We start from the raw sequence: 21,151 nt of genomic DNA on the forward strand, positions 1-21,151 counted from the left end.
AAACTCCTGAATTTCCCAAATTCCTGATTTTATAATTATATAGGTGTGCTAGAGCCAGTTTGCATTTACTTAGAGTTGACTATATACATCTCTTTCCAGCTCTGCAATTCAGTGACTTCACATTGGTAGCTCAAAGTTGACCATCGTAGAAATGTTTATAGAAATTTGCAAACATTATAAATTAAGATATCTCTCCTACCAGAATGCAGTTTTTAAAAATTTACTGTCAAAAGGCAAACAGCAAATCCTTATACTGGTTCCCTTTAATTTTTTTTTTTTTTTTATTAGTTAGAGGCTAATTACTTCACAACATTTCAGTGGGTTTTGTCATACATTGATATGAATCAGCCATAGAGTTACATGGATTCCCCATCCCGATCCCCCCTCCCACCTCCGGGGAAATTTGGGGTATGGCTATAGGAGAAAGAATTCTGGTTGAGTTGCAGGATATAAACTAGAAATTGTGTGCTGGTGGGGAAGAGGAAGTACTTGTGCATGGGAGAGTTTAGATCTTATTAGATGATGACATTTTGGAATTAAGGAAACAAAAATGTGTGTGTGTGTGTGTGTCTATGCACATGCATGCATGTGTTCATGTCCTCATGTACATGTGTTGAGAATCAAGTAAAACAGAATATAATAGATTAAAATAGAGTGACACTTCATGGGCTCAGTGATGCCCCAGTGATTATTACCAAGCCTTGTTTCTGGCCATGATTGATTAATTCTAGGACAGATACCAGAGTCACATTTGAATAATCAAATTTACTATCACTGGATTTGAATGTGAACTGAGACATCTGGAAGATGGAGGTCATAAGAGATATATAATCTATGGCAGAATGACATTTTGTTTCTGTAGGGTAATAACACCATCTTGGCCTCATTGGGCTTGCCTTATTTCAACCCTAGTGAGATCAATGATCACATTTTTATTCTTCCCTTGTTCACTAGAATTATCAGGCTAGTAAAGTGTTTTTCAAAAAAACTAGGACTTCCATCACCACTTTGTTCCTAATTGAAAAGTAGAATGAATAATTGTCTGAACCCTGGCAATGAACAGTGAGGGGGATGTATGGGTGAAATGTACAAGATGTATCCAATCTAATATCACTTTTTCCTGTAGTCTTTGAATTCTTTCTTTAACATCAACTAAAGGCTTTCTGGCTTATTAATATTACCTAACATGGGTCACCCTTTTGTATAGTTTTGCTTTGACTAAACCAACAAATTGTTGGAATCATAGTTATCTGCCTGCAAGCTGCTGAGTTCCAAATTGCTCTGTGTTCACCAATAGCAAAAAATTAAGCCTTATCCAAAATCATACTCTATTCTTCATGATTGAGAGCTACCAAAATACTTCTCTACAAATTTCCATTTTTAACGATATAAAATTTTAAATCCATGAAACTTTTTCTGGATTTAATTATTTTATTCTCTACTCTGATTTTGCATTTCAGTGACTGGGAAAATTGAGAGGCTATGAATGTTCATTAGGTAAATTATTAGATCCATTGAGCAAGAAAGATACAATGGGAACATTGTAGAGCAGCTTTATGGGTTGGGGTTCTCCAAATCCTAAGAATACTCCTGGATATGTTAATTTCAATGGATTCTCTAATTTTCTTATTTCAGAATTCCCTAATTTCCTATTCATAGATCATATATTGCATAAAAATTAGTGATGTTGTGAATTTAACTAATTTCTTAGTTAAGCATCCCCTGGAATCAGTTTCTATGACATTTAGCAGCTTCACTCTATGGCTACAAGAGATAAGAGATTTTTTTTTAGCATGGTAACATATAGAAACTGAGTATCAGTCATCACATTGAGGTAGGATTTTCAAGAATTGCTTTTTAGGGTTCTCTTATTTTAAGCTACACTTTGCTATTAGATGTAGCAAAGATCCTACCATAGCCCTGGGCTTTTTCATCCTTGGTTGTTTTTCCAGTAGCCAGAGTTACCAACTTGACTGACAAATTCACTACTAGGTGCCATGGGCTGGCACTTTCCTAATGGGAAAGTATCCCAATGGTTTTGTTTGTTTGTTTTATGTCAACCTGATGACAAATTCCCAAAAGATAAATTTATTCGAGGATCTATGGCCCTTGTACTACTCCTAGTTGCCAATTCTGTGTTTGTTGGGGTATTTGTGGTTGTAAGCAGTGAACTCAGTTGCTTGCCCCAGACCTGCCAGCATTACATAGTATGATGCATAGAATATTAGCACAAAAATATGTTTTCATTACTTTATATCTGCAGAGATAGCTTTGGAGACATACCATAATACAAAATTATATGTGAAACTTGGTTATTAGGATATACATGACCTGGCCTGCTAAATGATTTCACAGTCACAAAAGGTCATCAGCTTACAGTTTCAGGGCTATAAAATGGATAGTATAGGAGGCCTGTGAGCCTGTAGTAAGCTCTCTTATGGCTTCTTAGGACTAGTTAGGATCTAGGGCCCAAGTAAAAGAATACCATCCCTACAACCTAAATGTTCTGTCCAAGACTACCTGGAGAGTCTTGAAAAACAACACTCACCCCAAAGCTTCTTTGCTCCTTCTTTGTGCCTTCTGTAAGAAAAAGATACCAGAATTCTTTCTTTCTTCTAAAAGACTAAGCCTCTGACCTAAACTTTTTAGAAGCTTGATTCAAAAACTTTGGTAAATATGAGGAAAAAAGAAATGCTTCATAGGAGGAAAGTGGTATAGTTTACAGACACAATAGCTGGATAGTTTTGGGTCTCAGGAAGGACAGAAAATGCAACTGAAACTGCCTTAAGGAATGAAAAAAATTCATTAGCTATTAGGGCTACTAGTGGATAGTGATTGCAGCCATGAAATTAAAAGATGCTTGCTCCTTGGAAGGAAAGTTATGACCAACCTAGATAGCATATTAAAAAGCAGAAACATTACTTTGTCAACAAAGTTCCATCTAGTCAAGGCTATGGTTTTTTCCAGTGGTCATGTATGGATGTGAGAGTTGGACTGTAAAGAAAGTTGAGTGCAGAAGAATTGATGCTTTTGAACTATGGTGTTGGAGAAGACTCTTGAGAGTCCCTTGGACTGCAAGGAGATCCAACCAGTCCATCCTGAAGGAGATCAGTCCTGGGTGTTCATTGGAAGGACTGATGTTGAAGCTGAAACTCCAAACCTTTGGCCACCTGATGCGGAGAGCTGACTCATTTGAAAAGACCCTGATGCTGGGAAAGATTGAGGGCAGGAAGAGAAGGGGACGACAGAAGATGAGATGGTTGGGTGGCATCACCAACACAATAGACGTGGGTTTGGGTGGACCCCGGGAGTTGGTGATGGACAGGGAGGCCTGGTGTGCTGCGGTGCATGGGGTCACAAAGAGTCAGACACGACTGAGAGACTGAATTGAACTGAACTGATAGTGTCAGTTTGACCCAGCACCTCAAAATTTTCAACAAGAAATTAGCTTCTTTCTTTTCTCTTACCTGCTTTTTGTATCCTAAAACTGACTCCTTTGTCATGTCATGTGTGCTTAGTCACTCAGTCGTGTCTGACTCTTTGCAACCCCATGGACTGTAGTCCACCAGGCTCCTCTGTCCATAGGGATACTCCAGGCAAAAATTCTGGATTGGGTTGCCATGCCCTCCTCCAGGGGATCTTCCCAACTCAGGGATTGAACCCAGGTCTCCAGCATTGCAGGTGGATTCTTTACCATCTGAACCCCCAGGGGAGCTCATTTGTAGTGTCATCATACCACAATTATGGGCTCATAAGTCTTCATTCTTCCTTGTTTATGTTGAGAGTGAGTGATTGTATATTCGTGTGTGTGGAAGGGAAAGAGCTTCAGAGTTTTAGAGAGATAGAAATGTCTGTTTCAGTCATTTAAAAAAAAATACCCCAAGCTTCTCTGGGATTGAACTAATTTGGCCCATGTTCATTCATGGAAAGTCATGTACTAACTAGCTGGCTTAGACATGGGTTTCTTGGTAAACAATGAAAATCAGTTCTCTGAAAATAAATGTAAGCATGTTCCAAATGTACATAAGATTGTTATGAACTTTACTTGTGTAAAGGATGTTTAGCACACAATTTATAAATAATAAGCTTTTCAATAATAATACTTTTCAATATGAATTTCATATGGCCAATTAATTTTCACATAGTACTTCTGTTAACTTTTGCCAGACTCAGGTCTGTAGCCAATGTATAGTTGCAATCTAGTCATGAATTGAAAATATTCTAGCTGCTCGGAAACCTTACTGATTCATTCATTGATTATGGTAATTATTTGCTCATTTGGACAATACTTGTCAAATACTGGAAGAATATATACTATTTGGCTATTAATGTGATGTCACTGACTACAGAGTCAGGAAAAGGTATGCACTTGCATGGGCTTCGCTGGTGGCTCAGTCAGTAAAGCATCTGCCGGCAATGCAGAAGACCCAGGTTCTGCCCCTGGGTTTGGAAGATCCCCTGGAGAAGGAAGTGGCAACCCATTTCAGTATTCTGGCCTGGGAAATCCCATGGACAGAGGAGCCTGGCAGGCTGTAGTCCATGGGGTTATGAGTTGGACACAACTTAGTGACTAAACCACCACCACCACCATGCAGTTGCACATCATTATATAGAATTTCCACCTTGTGCAGTAAATATGAATAATCTCAAGTACATGGATTCTAATAAAGTGTAGTAAAATCATACAAAACACTTAGAAATGTATCTGGTTTGAGTATTTATTATATTTTCATGAATTTATATAATTTACTTTTTAATAATTGTGGTGTTAGTAAATGACTGCACATTTTCCAGAAATTTAGCAGCTGGCTCTTCAGAGCTGGTATGAAACAGCTCCTGCACACCCCAGGCTGAGGTCTAGGCTACACAGTCCTAATTCATAAATGGTGACATGGGGATGGATTATGCTATTGGCTTCAGCAAATTAGGACAGATCCTGAATGATGGATCAAATACCACTCAAACTACATGAATGTACTGTTACAACTGAGAAAGGGAAAGTGAATGCCAGTATCGTGTGACCAGTGTGTGCATGCATGCTCAGTCGTGTCCAACTCTTGGTGAGCCCATGGACTGTAGCCCAGCAGGCTCCTCTGTCCATGGAATTTTCCAGGCAAGAATACTGGAGTCAGTTGCCGTTTCCTTCTCTAGGGGATATTCCCAACCCAGGGATTGAACTCACATCTTCTGCATCTCCTGCACTGGCAGGCGGATTCTTTACCACTGTGCCACTTGGGAAGCCCTGAATGCTAGAAAGGTGACCAAAAATTTGTGCCACCAAGAGCCTGAGCTTCCTGATATCGGCAGCAGCAGGAACATAGGGGCTTTTGCTACAGTGCTGCTCTAGTATGCCCAGCTACTTCACTTTCCAATTCTGTGTGCCTTATCCCAACCTTCTAATTCCTGGGGGAAAAAATATGATTGGTCTCCTTAGATCACCAGGAGTCGACATTTCCTCTGAGTAAAATTGCTAGATGCAATGGAAGTAGGCAAATATATATGCCTCTAATATATACTGCATGAAATGTAAAGTAATTGTCTCATTTTAATTCTCACAGTTGATAATGGATACCAGATTTAAATAAATGAAATCTCAAATTATTATATCTTTGGAGGTTTTACAACTAAGTCATGGGTAAGAATTTCAGGGAACTTGTATAGCCCTTGCTATTAGATTTACAAAGTTCTTTAAAAAAAAACCAGAATGAAAAAATGAATAATGATCTGATTGCTTATGATTATAAGATAATTGAATATAGATTTGGTTACAGGTAACAGAAAATCCCATACAACACTGGTTTTTATAAATAAGAAGTTTCTTTCTTTCTTAAGAGTCTGAAAGTAGTCAGTTAAAAGATGCTGTGACACTCTGGAGTCTGAAAACCTCATGACTTTCCTTTTTGCTCTGCAAAGACCTAGTTTCCACGATAACCTCATGGAATGAGATGAATGCTTCCATTCTAACTTTTATCCTCACCCCATCCAGTAGTAAAAAACACATGTTCTGAAAGTTTTATATTTGCCTCTGTTTATATTTCTTTATTGAGAACTTGCAGGACTACTTTGTATTGCTGCAATGTATACTGAGAAATGTAGCCTCTATTGTAGGACACCACAGTCCATCAAAATATTGAGGAAAAACAGGTATCAAAGGCCAAGGAGATATTGAGAGTAAAATAACCATTTCTGTCACAGAATTCTGCTAACCTCTTCTTTTTAGTAACCTGATATTTTTTTCTCCAGTGTTAACACTCTCAAGTTTATGGCTCCTGAAAAATCCCTTTTGATACAATGTTTCCTTACATAAAATATTTTTCATGTTATCTTAATTTGCTGAAATTACAGTGAGGCCCCCACAATACTATTATTTTAGAAAAATGCACATGGTTTTACATTTTTACATAATATTATGCACACAAGAGGAAATTTTATGTTACAATCATACATGGAAAATCCATCATCACTTTCCACAACTAGAAAACAACCATACACACATGTAAAGTGTAAGTAATGTTACACTTATCCAAATGGCAGTTGTACTCTGAAGCAGTCTAGACAATTCCCTTTTTGTTATTTGTTTTGTTTTATGCAGCTTTAATTCCTTCAATTCTTTTATCTCCTATTCTTCCTTTCCTTTCTTTTTAAATGTTACACAATGGTCTTAATTTTCTTTTAAAATATATTTAACATATATTCAAATGTAAATAATAGATATGTGTATTAAAAGAAGAACATGTAAAGACCTTTGTGAACCTACCATGCAATCTAAGTACTGTAGCATCACCAATAACTTTCACCCCCTTGTGGTCCTCCCTTCCATTACTCTGCCACTTCCTTTGGGGAACCACTTACCAAATTTTGTGTTTATCCTCTCATGAATTCTTATGGTTCATCACATGTTTATGTTTCCCTGAACAGTCAATTGCTTAATTTTCTTGTTTTTAGTTTTGTTAAATGTTGTACTTTTCACTCAAGTTATTGTTCATATTTATTGCCTCACCCATTTTTTTTCCACTGTGAACTTAAAAAAAAATCAGTAATATACTTGCATGTTCGTGTTGTGGAAAAAATCATACAGAGGCTATAGTCAAAACAAAAGACAGTTGTAAGAGCTGAATTTCTGTAGCAATATGCATTTTCTGAAAGATTTTTTATCTGGCTTTGTCATATATAGATATTTAAACATAAATTTTCAATGTGAATTAATTAGGTTTTGTGATTTTAAGCCACTATTTATATCAATCACAATAAAATGAATGAAGCAAGTAGGCATTGGGTCTTAGTTTACCTTATCTGTTTTTTTCATAGAATAATTTAAGAAATTAAAGCCATATATCTTTTGAAATATTAAGAGAATAATATTCTCTTTATAGGTTTTATAAACTCAGCACACAATATTGAAAAGAAGGGGTATTTGGACCATCCTAAGGAAAATCCATCAATGGAAAGAACTGTTTGTAGTATATATAAGATGAAAAGGAAATCTGTATTTCAGTAGTAGATATGCATTCATTCATTCATTTACCCATCATGAAATTATACATCAATGACATAGAGATACTCTAATCTGAGTGTGCAAGGTAAATAAAACACACACATAGATATCTGAAATTTTAATGATAGACCCTAAACAGATTAGCCAACAAAGAAACATTTGCTTATAAATTATGATGAAGACTATGATGAAAATAAGTAGATAGCCATATAAGGTGGAAACTTGTCAGTAAGGTCAATGGTAGAAATTAATTTCCTTAAGAAGCAAAATAAACAAATCTGGGAGAGCTTTCTAGAGAGGCTTTTGATGGGCTAATAGAATTTGTAGAGATTAATAAGCTGGCAATAAGCTTAGAAAGGGTATTTAAATATATGGAAAATATAAGAAAAATAACAGATATACAAAAATGTGGGATTTATTCAGAGTATTATACAGTCCTGTTTGTTGAAGTTGTGTGTGTGAGTAGTAGTAGTTATAAACTAACACTTAAGCAGCATGTTCTCTATTTCGAATGCTGTTCTGAGTTTATCTTAATTCATTTACTCTGCACAGCCACCATTTCAGGTAGGTTCTATTACTTTTCCCATTTTCAGATGAGCAAATTGAGGCAGGCAGAGGATAAGTAACTTGCTTACATTCACAGAACTCTGATTTTAGAAGGTCTGTCTCTGGACTCTACTCTTAACCCTTGGACTATATTGCTTTAAAATAAGATAGTTGTCTCTATGAAGGAGGTCCTTGATGGTTGTACTCAATAACTTAGACTTTATTCAGCAGACAGAGGAAGCCACTGAAGACTTTGAGTAGAGATAAATGATATATTTGGACTTGTGCTTGGTAGATATGTATGGGTCTTGTACTTGTGGATAGGACAGATATTAAATAGTCCAAGAATGAAGTGTTATTTGAGGGGAGTGATATAAATGACCTAAAGAAAATCAATATGAACCTTGACTGAATAATAATTAAAACCTTGGAAAGGCTTTCTGAGGCTGTAGTTTTCTTATCTATTATGCATATTCAGAATAGAATAAAACAGAAGGAAGTTTTGGCTATTTTTCAGCCATGAGGTTTATGTATTATTAGTCCTCTCTGCAATGGAAGGATGAATTCAGAAGGGAGACAGGAATGTTTATTAAATATCTACTTTGTGCCTGGAATCAACTTTGGTTCATATTGTTTTCAGTTCTCACAATGGAATCATATGAAATATGGCTTCTCACTGAGTTTCGCTCATCCTGCAGATGAGGATAGCAATACTAATTTTTGACTGGCTTTGTCAGCAAGTAGTAGAAATGGAATTTGGAGTCAAGTCCTTTCTGTCCCTTACACTAGATAGCGCTGATGGCTGTGCTCAGCTCAGAAGGTAAGTTTACCAGTCACACAGCCTCCAAAGACTTGGCTATGTGCTCATCTTGAGAAGTGTTTTGAAATAAATGTTCCTTTGAAGTCATCTTCTCCGAGATTGCCTTCATTTTATATATAAAGCACAACAGATTGAGGCACGATTAAAGAAATCTTCATCTATTTCTGAGTTACTCACATGATTAACTTAAAGGTGCAAGTGCAAAGGCCTCTTTATTAAGAGGAAGATGTTAAATGCTTCTTCAGATTACTAAGCTTTCTTGTTTTGTTGAATCTTTAGTGTCTCAAACATGTCACCACTATGTCCTAAGGCCAAAAGAAAAACTTGAGTTCCACTTATTAAGCAGGAAAGTCCAAATAACTCAGTAAGCATTTATGTCCTATCACTTAATAGATGTTTGAAGAAAATTATATGCACACATATATTTATTTTTAGATAAGCACAATTACTTACTAGTGGAATCTATGCATCAATTGAGGACTGCACAACTCTCAGATACTGGAACTAAATTAGATATCACCAGGACCCTCATTTTACTCATTCCACATTGATTTTTCTTGCTATTTGTTTTTTTATCACAGCAGTCACTTAAAAACCGGTTACACAAAGATATGCCATTAAGAGGTAGTTAGCACAATCTACTTCTGAAACTGAACTTCCTCAAGTTAGTAGTTTGCAGTAATCTGACAGATGTTGAGTTTCACTGTCACCCTTAAAATTTAAAGTATCCTGTAGTGCCTCGTAAATTTGCCGTGATATCCTCGGGCACAGATGTAGTTTGGGAAACATGGGTATACATTATGTGACACACATCAAGAATGTTAACCTGAACACATTACAATTTGCATTCAAGCATGGTTAATTCAAGATATGTTTTTCACACTTGATGTTTCTATTACAAATACAAGATTATTTTATAGAAGCATCCAGTTGCTGGGGGTGGGGGGAAAGGCATGGATTTGAAGTCAATGTTTCAAATCCTTGTTTCATTATTTACCAGCAGTTTGTCTTTGATCAAGTTACCTGACAACTGTAAGTCTTTTTTTTTTTTTAATCTTTAACATAGAAATAATAATAATAAGTACTTCTCATGGTGGTTGTCAGAATTTGAGTAAATACTGTATCTGAAATACCTACCACAATATTTGATGCCTCATGGGCTTCAGTGAATATGGTTTTCCTTCTGTCTTCCTCTATACAGAGAGAATATCTCATAAAATTGACCATGTTTCTTTCCTACATAACACATGCTTAAAATGAGAAATCCCTCTGTAAAATCTGTGAAGGGTAATGGTTTTTTAAATTAGCATAAGGAAGCTGATACAGATGAGATCAGATGTTTAATTCTGGAGAATTTTTGCTGCCAGAACCATTAACAATCTCCTTTCCAGGAGCAATTATCTCAGCAGCAAAGTAAGCACTGAGTGAATAAGAAGGAAGAAGTAGTCAAGCGAAAGACAGATGAGACAAAGAAGGATGAACAGATAGGTGCTCTGTAACAAAATATGTATTTTTCATGTGCTCCTAAAACATAGCTTCTAGGGAATATTATTCGTTTGATTTTTTCCTTTATGTTGCGTGCCATTGATCAACATTCTCATTGAGACGAGTAATTCCTAATATACATTTTTTCTGTGTGTATGTCATGGCTGACTGTGGTTGAGAGAGACTGAACCACTGAATTTCCTTGTTCCCTCCACCAATCTTTCTTTTGAATCAGCCGTATGTGGTTGGGAAAAGTATTTATACTGAAGAGAAATCTCTTACTCATTCAACATTCTTCAGAGCTACATCAGATCATTAACAAGGATTTTCTCAATTAACTACTAAATTAGCAATTAAGGCTTAAGAGATATCTACTTCAAATAAAAGGGTTATTGATTTTAATTCAGTCACATCTTATAATTATGGATATTAATCACTCAATATTTAACTGTAAAATATTTCTCTTCCCACCAGTTAACATGATAAAAGGAAGAAAAGTTAAAATGATTCCAAGTGGAAACATAGCCATGATTTAGGGAAGAGATTGTACAGTATGACACTAAATTAAAAATAAAAATGTGTATGCTTTACAACATAATTTTTAAATGACTTAGAATTTATATTAAGGTTTAGTTAAAATTTATCAGGCATATAATACATAAGCACATTCATTGAAGGACCATATGCAAGTACAACATGATATATGAATAGTTAAAACTATACTCTGTGCTTGTACAGACCAATACATATGCCAAATTGTTTTCATTATATTACATGGAAATGTAATTTGTTAAGTACAGCAACCTATAATTATTTTATATTTAAATTTATTAAAATAACAGTGCAGGTTTTCTATATGGATATAATCATTTTAGTCTTTGAGAACATGTAAAGTTTCATAAAAAATAGAAAAAAGTCTGCAGCCCACCTCTCTTTCTCTTTTACCAGATGGCAAGATTTTCTTTAGCATTCTTTCATATTTGTGAAAGCTCCAGCTATCAGCCATGTGTTAAATTTTGGCAACCTGGAAAAGACTATTCTAATTCTAGTGGACAATGTTACAATTATGCACAAAAATTTTCCTTGCCCAAGACCAATTCTATTTAGGCTTTGTTTAAATTAGTAATCCCAAACTTAATGCTAATTTATGTAAGTGACAGCAGACTTTTCACAAAAAGATAGTTTCTGATTATATCTTATATCAAATGCTGCTTCTTCTAATCTGCCTTTTCATGATTGCAAATTGGAAGTATTTTTTTTTTTCCTGTTCAAAAATGTTTCACAAGTGTTAAACAGCTTAGGAAGGCTTTATTCAAGATTTTGTTTATTGAAATAGAATGGGCCAGACTAAAGTCTGAACTGAGTTCCACTGAACAAAGGGTGGGAAGACTTTTAAGCATTGAGGTGAGATGGAGACTACAGGACATCTGTATTGACTAACTGGTTTTACCTGAAAGAAAAGTAAACTTTCTCATGTCTTTGTAAAAGGAAACAGTTTCACAACTTGGAGTAAGGCATCCACTGCAGCTAGGCTCTTAACTTCCCACAGAGGTTGGGGGATTGGACTACTGTGCTTTCCTTGATGTTGACATATCAAAGCAAGGGCTCCCAGGTCTGGAGAAAGACAGTCCTGGTTTGTCAAACTGACACGATTTTTAAAAATTTACATCACAAATGAGCAGAGAAGGAATTTACATTTTTTTAAAGTAAATGCTCCAAGAAAGGGATATCAAAGGCCTAGAGTCAAGAATAAGCTGTCTAAAGTTTAATCAAGTTGACAGGAACTTTCAGTTCAGTTCAGTTGCTCTGTCGTGTCCAACTCTTTGTGACCCCATGAATCGCAGCATGCCAGACTTCCTGTCCGTCACCAACTCCCAGAGTTTACTCGAACTCATGTCCATCGAGTCAGTGATGCCATCCAGCCATCTCATCCTCTGTCGTCCCCTTCTCCTCCTGCCCCCAATCCCTCCCAGCATCAGGATCTTTTCCAATGAGTCAACTCTTCGCATGAGGTGGCCAAAGTATTGGACTTTCAGCTTCAGCATCAGTCCTTCCAATGAACACCCAAGATTGATATCCTTTAGGATGGACTGGTTGGATCTCCTTGCAGTCCAAGGGACTCTCAAGAGTCTTCTCCAACACCACAGTTCAAAAGCATCAATCTTCACAGTCCAACTCTCACATCCATACATGACCACTTGAAAAACCATAGCCTTGACCAGACGGACCTTTGTTGGCAAAGTAATGTCTCTTCTTTTTAATATGCTGTCTAGGTTGGTCATAACTTTCCTTCCAAGGAGTAAGTGTCTTTTAATTTCATGGCTGCAATCACCATCTGCAGTGGTTTTGCAGCCCCAAAAAATAAAGTCAGCCACTGTTTCCACTGTCTCCCCATCTATTTCCCATGAAGTGATGGGACCAGATGCCATGATCTTAGTTTTCTGGATGTTAAGCTTTAAGCCAACTTTTTCACTCTCCTCTTTCACTTTCATCAAGAGGCTTTTTAGTTCCTCTTCACTTTCTGCCATAAGGGTGGTGTCATCTGCATATCTGAGGTTATTGATATTTCTCCCGGCAACCTTGATTCCAGCTTGTGCTTCTTCCAGCTCAGCATTTCTCATGATGTACTCTGCATATAAGTTAAATAAGCAGGGTGACAATATACAGGAACTTCAAGTTCCTTAAATGACAGGAACTTTAAGTCTGTTTTAATCACAGGTATTATTGGGAGTCAGTTGTAAGAACTGATGTGAATGATGAAAACCTCAAAATAATGGCGAATGGTTAGATGAATTTCAAATTTTAGTAACTACCATATTCCAGTGCTTTTTCCTCGTAGAGTCAGTTATGGTTATGATGATGTACTCATTTAGCACACTTTTCAAATCACTATGAAACCCATTCAGAAGGTGATGATTTTGTTCCCATTTGTATAAGTCATATTCCTCATTCATTCTCACTCTCTCACAGAAGTGTATATGATTGAAATCCAGAACCTGTCATTATTTCCCCTGAAGTCATGACCTTTCTATGTATTTAACTTATTTTGGCATTTGAAAAAGCAGGTTATATAGTAAGATTCTGACATAGCCATGCGTCAACCATGTGATAGGGTTTATAGTTTCAAAAGTACTTTCTTATTCTTTTTTCATTTGATCTGTACAAGAATATCTTGAAGCAGAAGGGAACAGATATGATGACCGCCTTTTTAATAGAGACAAAATAAAGATTGCCAGAAGCTGAGCAACTTATTCAAGGATATAGAAAGCAATTAGTAGAGCTACCTTTTACTTTTATATCCAAGTTAAGTCTTCCCAAATACTACTACTTAAATCCTCTACTTGTAACTCAGCCAAAGTGAGATTTTCTGAGGCATATATATTGCTTTTGTTTTGGGGGTTTTTCAGCAAATCTGTCTTACTATTAAAGAGATAATGTCCAAATAATTGAGCAAACATTAGGCTGAATAATGTTGTCATTCCTATGTCTTTTGGATGCTCCTCCTAATTGCTTTTTCAAAACTTCATCAAATATTAAGATAACAAAAAACATTTAATTTCTTTATTGTAAATAGGTAGACACCTTATATTTCTTGTACATCCATATGTATATATTTATTTTCATCAGCAAAGCTTTAGTTTTATATGTGTCTCAAATTATTCCTTGATTTCTAATGTTTGTAAAATATTATTTCATCATTAACACTTTCATAGTTTATGTTAGAGTCAGTTTCCTTATTTGGGGTCCAAACTGGGAATTCTCAAAGTATGTTCCATTATGTTTCCTCTTGAAATAAAGTGCAGAATACAAGTAATATATGAGAATCTGTGGAAGTGGGTGCAAAGAATCTGCATTAAAGAAGGTTCCAGAGGATTCTGTGTACATTGTGGTTTAAGATACAGTGGCTCAGATTTTTAGATCTTCTATCTCATCTTAACAAGCTATTTTTTATTCCTATGCAAATCCTCATGAAAAAGCTAGTCTATCAATGCTACTACCACTATAACTTACTATAACTTATGACATTATACCAATAATGTCAGCTATTTTACAGTAGCTTTTCTCAAAATATTTTTATCTTCTTATTAATACCTTATGACAACATTGTATAGCAAAAGAAAATAACTTCCTCAGAAACTTTCCAAATGAAAATAAAAGTCAAAACTAAAATTATAGACACAGAAGAAAGTTTTTGGAAAGTATTTTCTTAACCTTCACTGTGTCAATGCCCTTAAATGAGCTATATTTGTACCCCAAATCCTTAGGACACATAATATTCATTGTGGACACATGTCTTATAGCAGACTTGTGACACTCCATATCGTGCTTTGGATTAATTATTTGAATTACTGTTGATTCCTGATATAGCCAGAGTGAAAGTGAAAGGAAAGGATTAGTCTCTCAGTTGTGTAAGACTCTTTACAAACCCATGGACTATAGCCCGCCAGGCTCCTCTGTCCTTGGGATTCTCCAGGCAAGAATCCTGGAGTGGGTTTCCATTCCCTTTTCCAGGGAATCTTCCCAACCCAGAGATCAAACCCAGGTCTCCTGCATTGCAGGCAGATTCTTTACTCTCTGGGCCAACAGGGAAGCCCAATCCAGAATTTAAAGTAAGAAACATAAGGAAGTATTATGAATAGATTTATATCTTTTCCAAAAGACTTTTATAACATTTAGAATGTTCCAAAGATAGAATTTACTGGCATGGGAGGTAGAGAAGTGAAGTGAAATGAAAGTCATTCAGTCATATCTGACTCTTGCGACCTCATGGAGTGTAGCCCCAAAGGCTCCTCCATCCAGGGAATTCTCCAGGTAAGAATACTGGAGAGGGTTGCCATTGCCTTCTCCAAGGAGTCTTCACAACCCAGGGATCGAATGGAGATCTCCCGCATTGCAGGTGGGTCCTTTACTGTCTGAGTCACCAGGTAGAGAACTCCCTGTTAACTAGTGGAAACTGAAAGGAATCCCTGTACTGGGTGAAAAGGCAGACTATTTGATTTATAAAGCCCTTTTAAATACTCTTCTTAATCTCAGAGTATTTAGCTTTGCCATCTGTCCAGCCAGAGCTATTACTACTATCCCATTTAATTACTATTCCTTGAATGCTAGTTGTAATTGACTTCACTTTCTCATTTTTGTGGGGCTAAATATGTGAGATAATGTTAAATGAAGTATTATGCCTTGAACATCCTTGTCCTGAATATAGGCAAAACAAAAATTAAAATTCTTCTATTTGCCCAACTTTAAAATACAGTTTAATCAGGTCTCATAATTGGTAAGTCCTGTAAAACCATAGTAATTTTGAAGGTCTGTGGGTTCTTCAAAGAAAATTTAAACCTGAAATTATCATTGGTATATTTCTATACACAAAGTTTTCTCTGATAATTTTCCAGTGATTAGTTTTTTCAACTTGTAAGGAGGTTTTAAGTTGGGTTTTTAATATAATATTTTGTCAAATATTTTTGGGGGCAATTTGGCTGATTTTTTTATTGATAATAAAATACACTTAAGTTAAAAATTGTCTGTTTACAGTCAGTTGTCTGGTTACCTTGTCCTTGTTTTGAAAAGGACCCTGGAATTTCTAAATGTTTGTGTAAACACACCCTTTAATTTCCCATGCAACAGTACTGCATGAAAAACTCTCAAAAGACTGGAAGGGAACAGGTATTCCTTCTTTCCTCCCCCCTCTCTTATTAAAATTGTACTTTTCCTTTACTAGCCATTTTTGACAGATAAAAAGCATTTGGAATGTTTTTAAGATACTTTGTAGCATTTACTCTCAGCATAGCCATTTCCCCATGGGAAGCTTTCTGAAGACAGAGTTTGGCAGCTACTTAAAAATGATTGAATTATAGTCTAAATGTTTATCTGCTGCTCATCTTATATTTTTACCTAACAGAGAAGTGCATTGAAAATAGGCTAATTTACAGTTCAAAAGAAACTAATAGAAACAGTTGCTGTGGCACAAAAACTAAATTTAATTTCCTGAATTAATTGATTTGGGAATTAGCAAACTGGAACTATAATTCTGACTTCTAAGAAATAATGCATGTAAATTACACAAAGGATCTTGTTCTGAACCTTGTGGCCAATGAAATAAAATAAAAAGAATGCAGTTTTGGAAAATGTGTTAAAGGTGCTATTGTTGTCTAATTCTTTTTGCAAATCTTTTTTACCTTTAGGCAGGGGAGAATGTGCTTAATTTTGCAAGTGTGACTCTGATAGAACAAAATTGCCTTAGTAAAGAGGTGATTGTTAAGGGCACACAACTACTAAAGCAAGGAAAAGTGAAAGCTAGTCACTCAGCCAAGTCTGACTCTTTGCATTCCCATGAACTGTAGCCTGCCAATCTCCTCTGTCCATGGAAGTCTCCAGGCAAGAATGCTACAGTGGGTTGCCAATTCCTTCTCCAGGGAGTCTTCCTGACCCAGGGATTGAATCCGGATTTCCCACACTGCAAGCAGATTCTTTACAGTTTGAGCTACCAGAAAAGCCCAGGGAAGCACTAACTAGTTCTAAATGCAGAGCATTTGTATCATCTATGAAGTTGTGGGAAAATTTCCATAGTAGTCTAGTAAATATTTTACATGACTCACCATACTTTAAAACTTATAAGTGATTTTTATTGTTAAGCTATATACAGTTTATTCCTAATTTGTTGAAAAGTTTGTGTGGCAAGTTTTAAAATCAGGTGTTTGGAGTTCAGAATAAAATTTTCTGTAGAAATTACATTATCCATGATGGTTAAATCTTTGGGCTAATTCATCATGTGTCAGAGAGATCTGTAGAATTCAACACGATATCAAAGAAATCTAGCTACCATCTTAAGGGCAATGATTTAGAGTTTTGACCTACAGTTCTGAACTACATTTGCTCCCTTCAGTAGGGCCCTACATTGCCTTTGTGTTCGCTTTTCCACTTGAAACACAAGAGGATGAGATGGCAAGGTGGCTGAAGATGCATGTAAAGAATATGAGTGAGAGATGATAATAGAAGATACAAAATGCAAGAGGAGGAAAATATTTTTGGAGTTAGATTACCCAAACAACTAAGTATTGTTTAGGTAATGGCAGCTTGTCTTCTATTCTGTCCATTGTTTATGGCATGTAAAGTTTCAGACTATTAGGACAGGTAAAATTGTGGTAGCTACTAGACAAATACAGCTATTTAAATTAGATTAATTAAAATTAAATGCAATTAAAATCCATTTCCTCAGTTGTGCTGGCCATATTTGAAATACTCAATAGCTGCATGAGTTTTATGACTACCATTCTGGGACAGCAGAGATACAGAATATTTCCACCATCATAGTTCTACTAGACAGAGCTGCTCTGAAGGAGAGATTGACAAACTTTTTCCAGAGGGCTGTAGAGTATATTCTAGGCTTAGTGGCCCTGCATGGTCTATGTCTTATATTTTTATAACCTTTTAAAAATACAAAAAACATTCTTTGCTCATGGATTGTACAATAATTGGCTTCAGGCAGAACACAGTTTCTCCCACTCTAGAGCATCTCATTCCTTTCTTCTGATAAATGCAGGTTAGGAGATCAGAAAGAGGATCATAGTAAAAAGTTTTGCTTTAAGATGAGTACTTGTGCTTCAGGTGGAAGCTTAAGCAAGAAATGGTTTCTCTGCTAAGGAACATTATTTGGTCTGTAGTTTCTATGCTGTGCCCAGATAAGCCAGATCATATCCTTTATTTCAGTGATCCTGGATGATGGAACTTGAAAAAATGTATTACAATATCATAATTTGTTTGCTCTGGAAGCATCAGTCTTTGCATACTTGGCAATTTTATGTCAATAAATTAATGAAAATATGTATTGATGAAATGTTTCTATGCTCTGATGCAATCTCATTGTAATTAGTCTAAAATTTTTTTCTAAATGTTTAATGTGGTAAAGTAGAATCTCATAGAGTATTTAGTATCTTTTAAAAAATATATATTTTATACTTGCAGTCATGATTGTAGTTTATGTAAATATTTGTATCATGAAAATGTGAACATCTATTTTTTATTACGTTTCAAAATATTTTATTTTATATATCTTCTTTTTTTTAATTTAATTTTATTTTTTTTCTAATTTTTTTTTTTTTTGGTCATACATTGATATGAATCAGCCATAGATTTACACGTATTCCCCATCCCGATCCCCCCTCCCACCTCCCTCTCCACCCGATTCCTCTGGGTCTTCCCAGTGCACCAGGCCCGAGCACTTGTCTCATGCATCCCACCTGGGCTGGTGATCTGTTTCACCATAAATACTATACATGCTGTTCTTTTGAAATATCCCACCCTCACATTCTCCCACAGAGTTCAAAAGTCTGTTCTGTATTTCTGTGTCTCTTTTTCTGTTTTGCATATAGGGTTATCGTTACCATCTTTCTACATTCCATATATATGTGTTAGTATGCTGTAATGTTCTTCTTTCTGGCTTACTTCACTCTGTATAAGGGGCTCCAGTTTCACCCATCTCATTAGGACTGGTTCAAATGAATTCTTTTTAACAGCTGAGTAATATTCCATGGTGTATATGTACCACAGCTTCCTTATCCATTCATCTGCTGATGGGCTCTAGGTTGCTTCCATGTCCTGGCTATTATAAACAGTGCTGCGATGAACATTGGGGTGCACGTGTCTCTTTCAGATCTGATTTCCTCAGTGTGTATGCCCAGAAGTGGGATTGCTGGGTCATATGGCAGTTCTATTTCCAGTTTTTTAAGAAATCTCCACACTGTTTTCCATAGCGGCTGTACTAGTTTGCATTCCCACCAACAGTGTAAGAGGGTTCCCTTTTCTCCACACCCTCTCCAGCATTTATTGCTTGTAGACTTTCGGATAGCAGCCATCCTGACTGGCGAGTAATGGTACCTCATTGTGGTTTTGATTTGCATTTCTCTAATAATGAGTGATGTTGAGCATCTTTTCATGTGTTTGTTAGCCATCTGTATGTCTTCTTTGGAGAAATGTCTGTTTAGTTCTTTGGCCCATTTTTTGATTGGGTCATTTATTTTTCTGGAATTGAGCTGCAGGAGTTGCTTGTATATTTTTGAGATTAATCCTTTGTCTGTTTCTTCATTTGCTATTATTTTCTCCCAATCTGAGGGCTGTCTTTTCACCTTACTTATAGTTTCCTTTGTAGTGCAAAAGCTTTTAAGTTTCATTAGGTCCCATTTGTTTAGTTTTGCTTTTATTTCCAATATTCTGGGAGGTGGGTCATAGAGGATCTTGCTGTGATTTATGTCGGAGAGTGTTTTGCCTATGTTCTCCTCTAGGAGTTTTATAGTTTCTGGTCTTACATTTAGATCTTTAATCCATTTTGAGTTTATTTTTGTGTATGGTGTTAGAAAGTGTTCTAGTTTCATTCTTTTACAAGTGGTTGACCAGTTATCCCAGCACCACTTGTTAAAGAGGTTGTCTTTTTTCCATTGTATATCCTTGCCTCCTTTGTCAAAGATAAGGTGTCCATAGGTCCGTGGATTTATCTCTGGGCTTTCTATTCTGTTCCATTGATCTATATTTCTGTCTTTGTGCCAGTACCATACTGTCTTGATGACTGTGGCTTTGTAGTAGAGTCTGAAGTCAGGCAGGTTGATTCCTCCAGTTCCATTCTTCTTTCTCAAGATTACTTTGGCTATTTGAGGTTTTTTGTATTTCCATACAAATTGTGAAATTATTTGTTCTAGTTCTGTGAAAAATACCGTTGGTAACTTGATAGGGATTGCATTGAATCTATAGATTGCTTTGGGTAGAATAGCCATTTTGACAATATTGATTCTTCCAATCCATGAACACGGTATGTTTCTCCATCTGTTTGTGTCCTCTTTGATTTCTTTCATCAGTGTTTTATAGTTTTCTATGTATAGGTCTTTTGTTTCTTTAGGTAGATATACTCCTAAGTATTTTATTCTTTTTGTTGCAATGGTGAATGGTATTGTTTCCTTAATTTCTCTTTCTGTTTTTTCATTGTTAGTATATAGGAATGCAAGGGATTTCTGTGTGTTAATTTTATATCCTGCAACTTTACTATATTCATTGATTAGCTCTAGTAATTTTCTGGTAGAGTCTTTAGGGTTTTCTATATAGAGGATCATGTCATCTGCAAACAGTGAGAGTTTCACTCCTTCTTTTCCTATCTGGATTCCTTTTACTTCTTTTTCTGCTCTGATTGCTGTGGCCAAAACTTCCAACACTATGTTGAATAGTAGTGGTGAGAGTGGGCACCCTTGTCTTGTTCCTGATTTCAGGGGAAATGCTTTCAATTTTTCACCATTGAGGGTGATGCTTGCTGTGGGTTTGTCATATATAGCTTTTATTATGTTGAGGTATGTTCCTTCTATTCCTGCTTTTTGGAGAGTTTTAATCATAAATGAGTGTTGAATTTTGTCAAAGGCTTTCTCTGCATCTATTGAGATAATCATATGGTTTTTATCTTTCAGTTTGTTAATGTGGTGTATTACATTGATTGATTTGCGGATCTTAAAGAATCCTTGCATTCCTGGGATAAAGCCCACTTGGTCATGGTGTATGAATTTTTTAATATGTTGTTGGATTCTGTTTGCTAGAATTTTGTTAAGGATTTTTGCATCTATGTTCATCAGTGATATTGGCCTGTAGTTTTCTTTTTTTGTGGCATCTTTGTCTGGTTTTGGAATTAGGGTGATGGTGGCCTCATAGAATGAGTTTGGAAGTTTACCTTCTTCTGCAATTTTCTGGAAGAGTTTGAGTAAGAGAGGTGTTAGCTCTTCTCTAAATTTTTGGTAGAATTCAGCTGTGAAGCCATCTGGTCCTGGGCTTTTGTT

Source organism: Cervus elaphus, chromosome 18 (genome assembly GCF_910594005.1).
Source record: "Cervus elaphus chromosome 18, mCerEla1.1, whole genome shotgun sequence".
NCBI classification, from domain to species: Eukaryota; Metazoa; Chordata; class Mammalia; order Artiodactyla; family Cervidae; genus Cervus; species Cervus elaphus.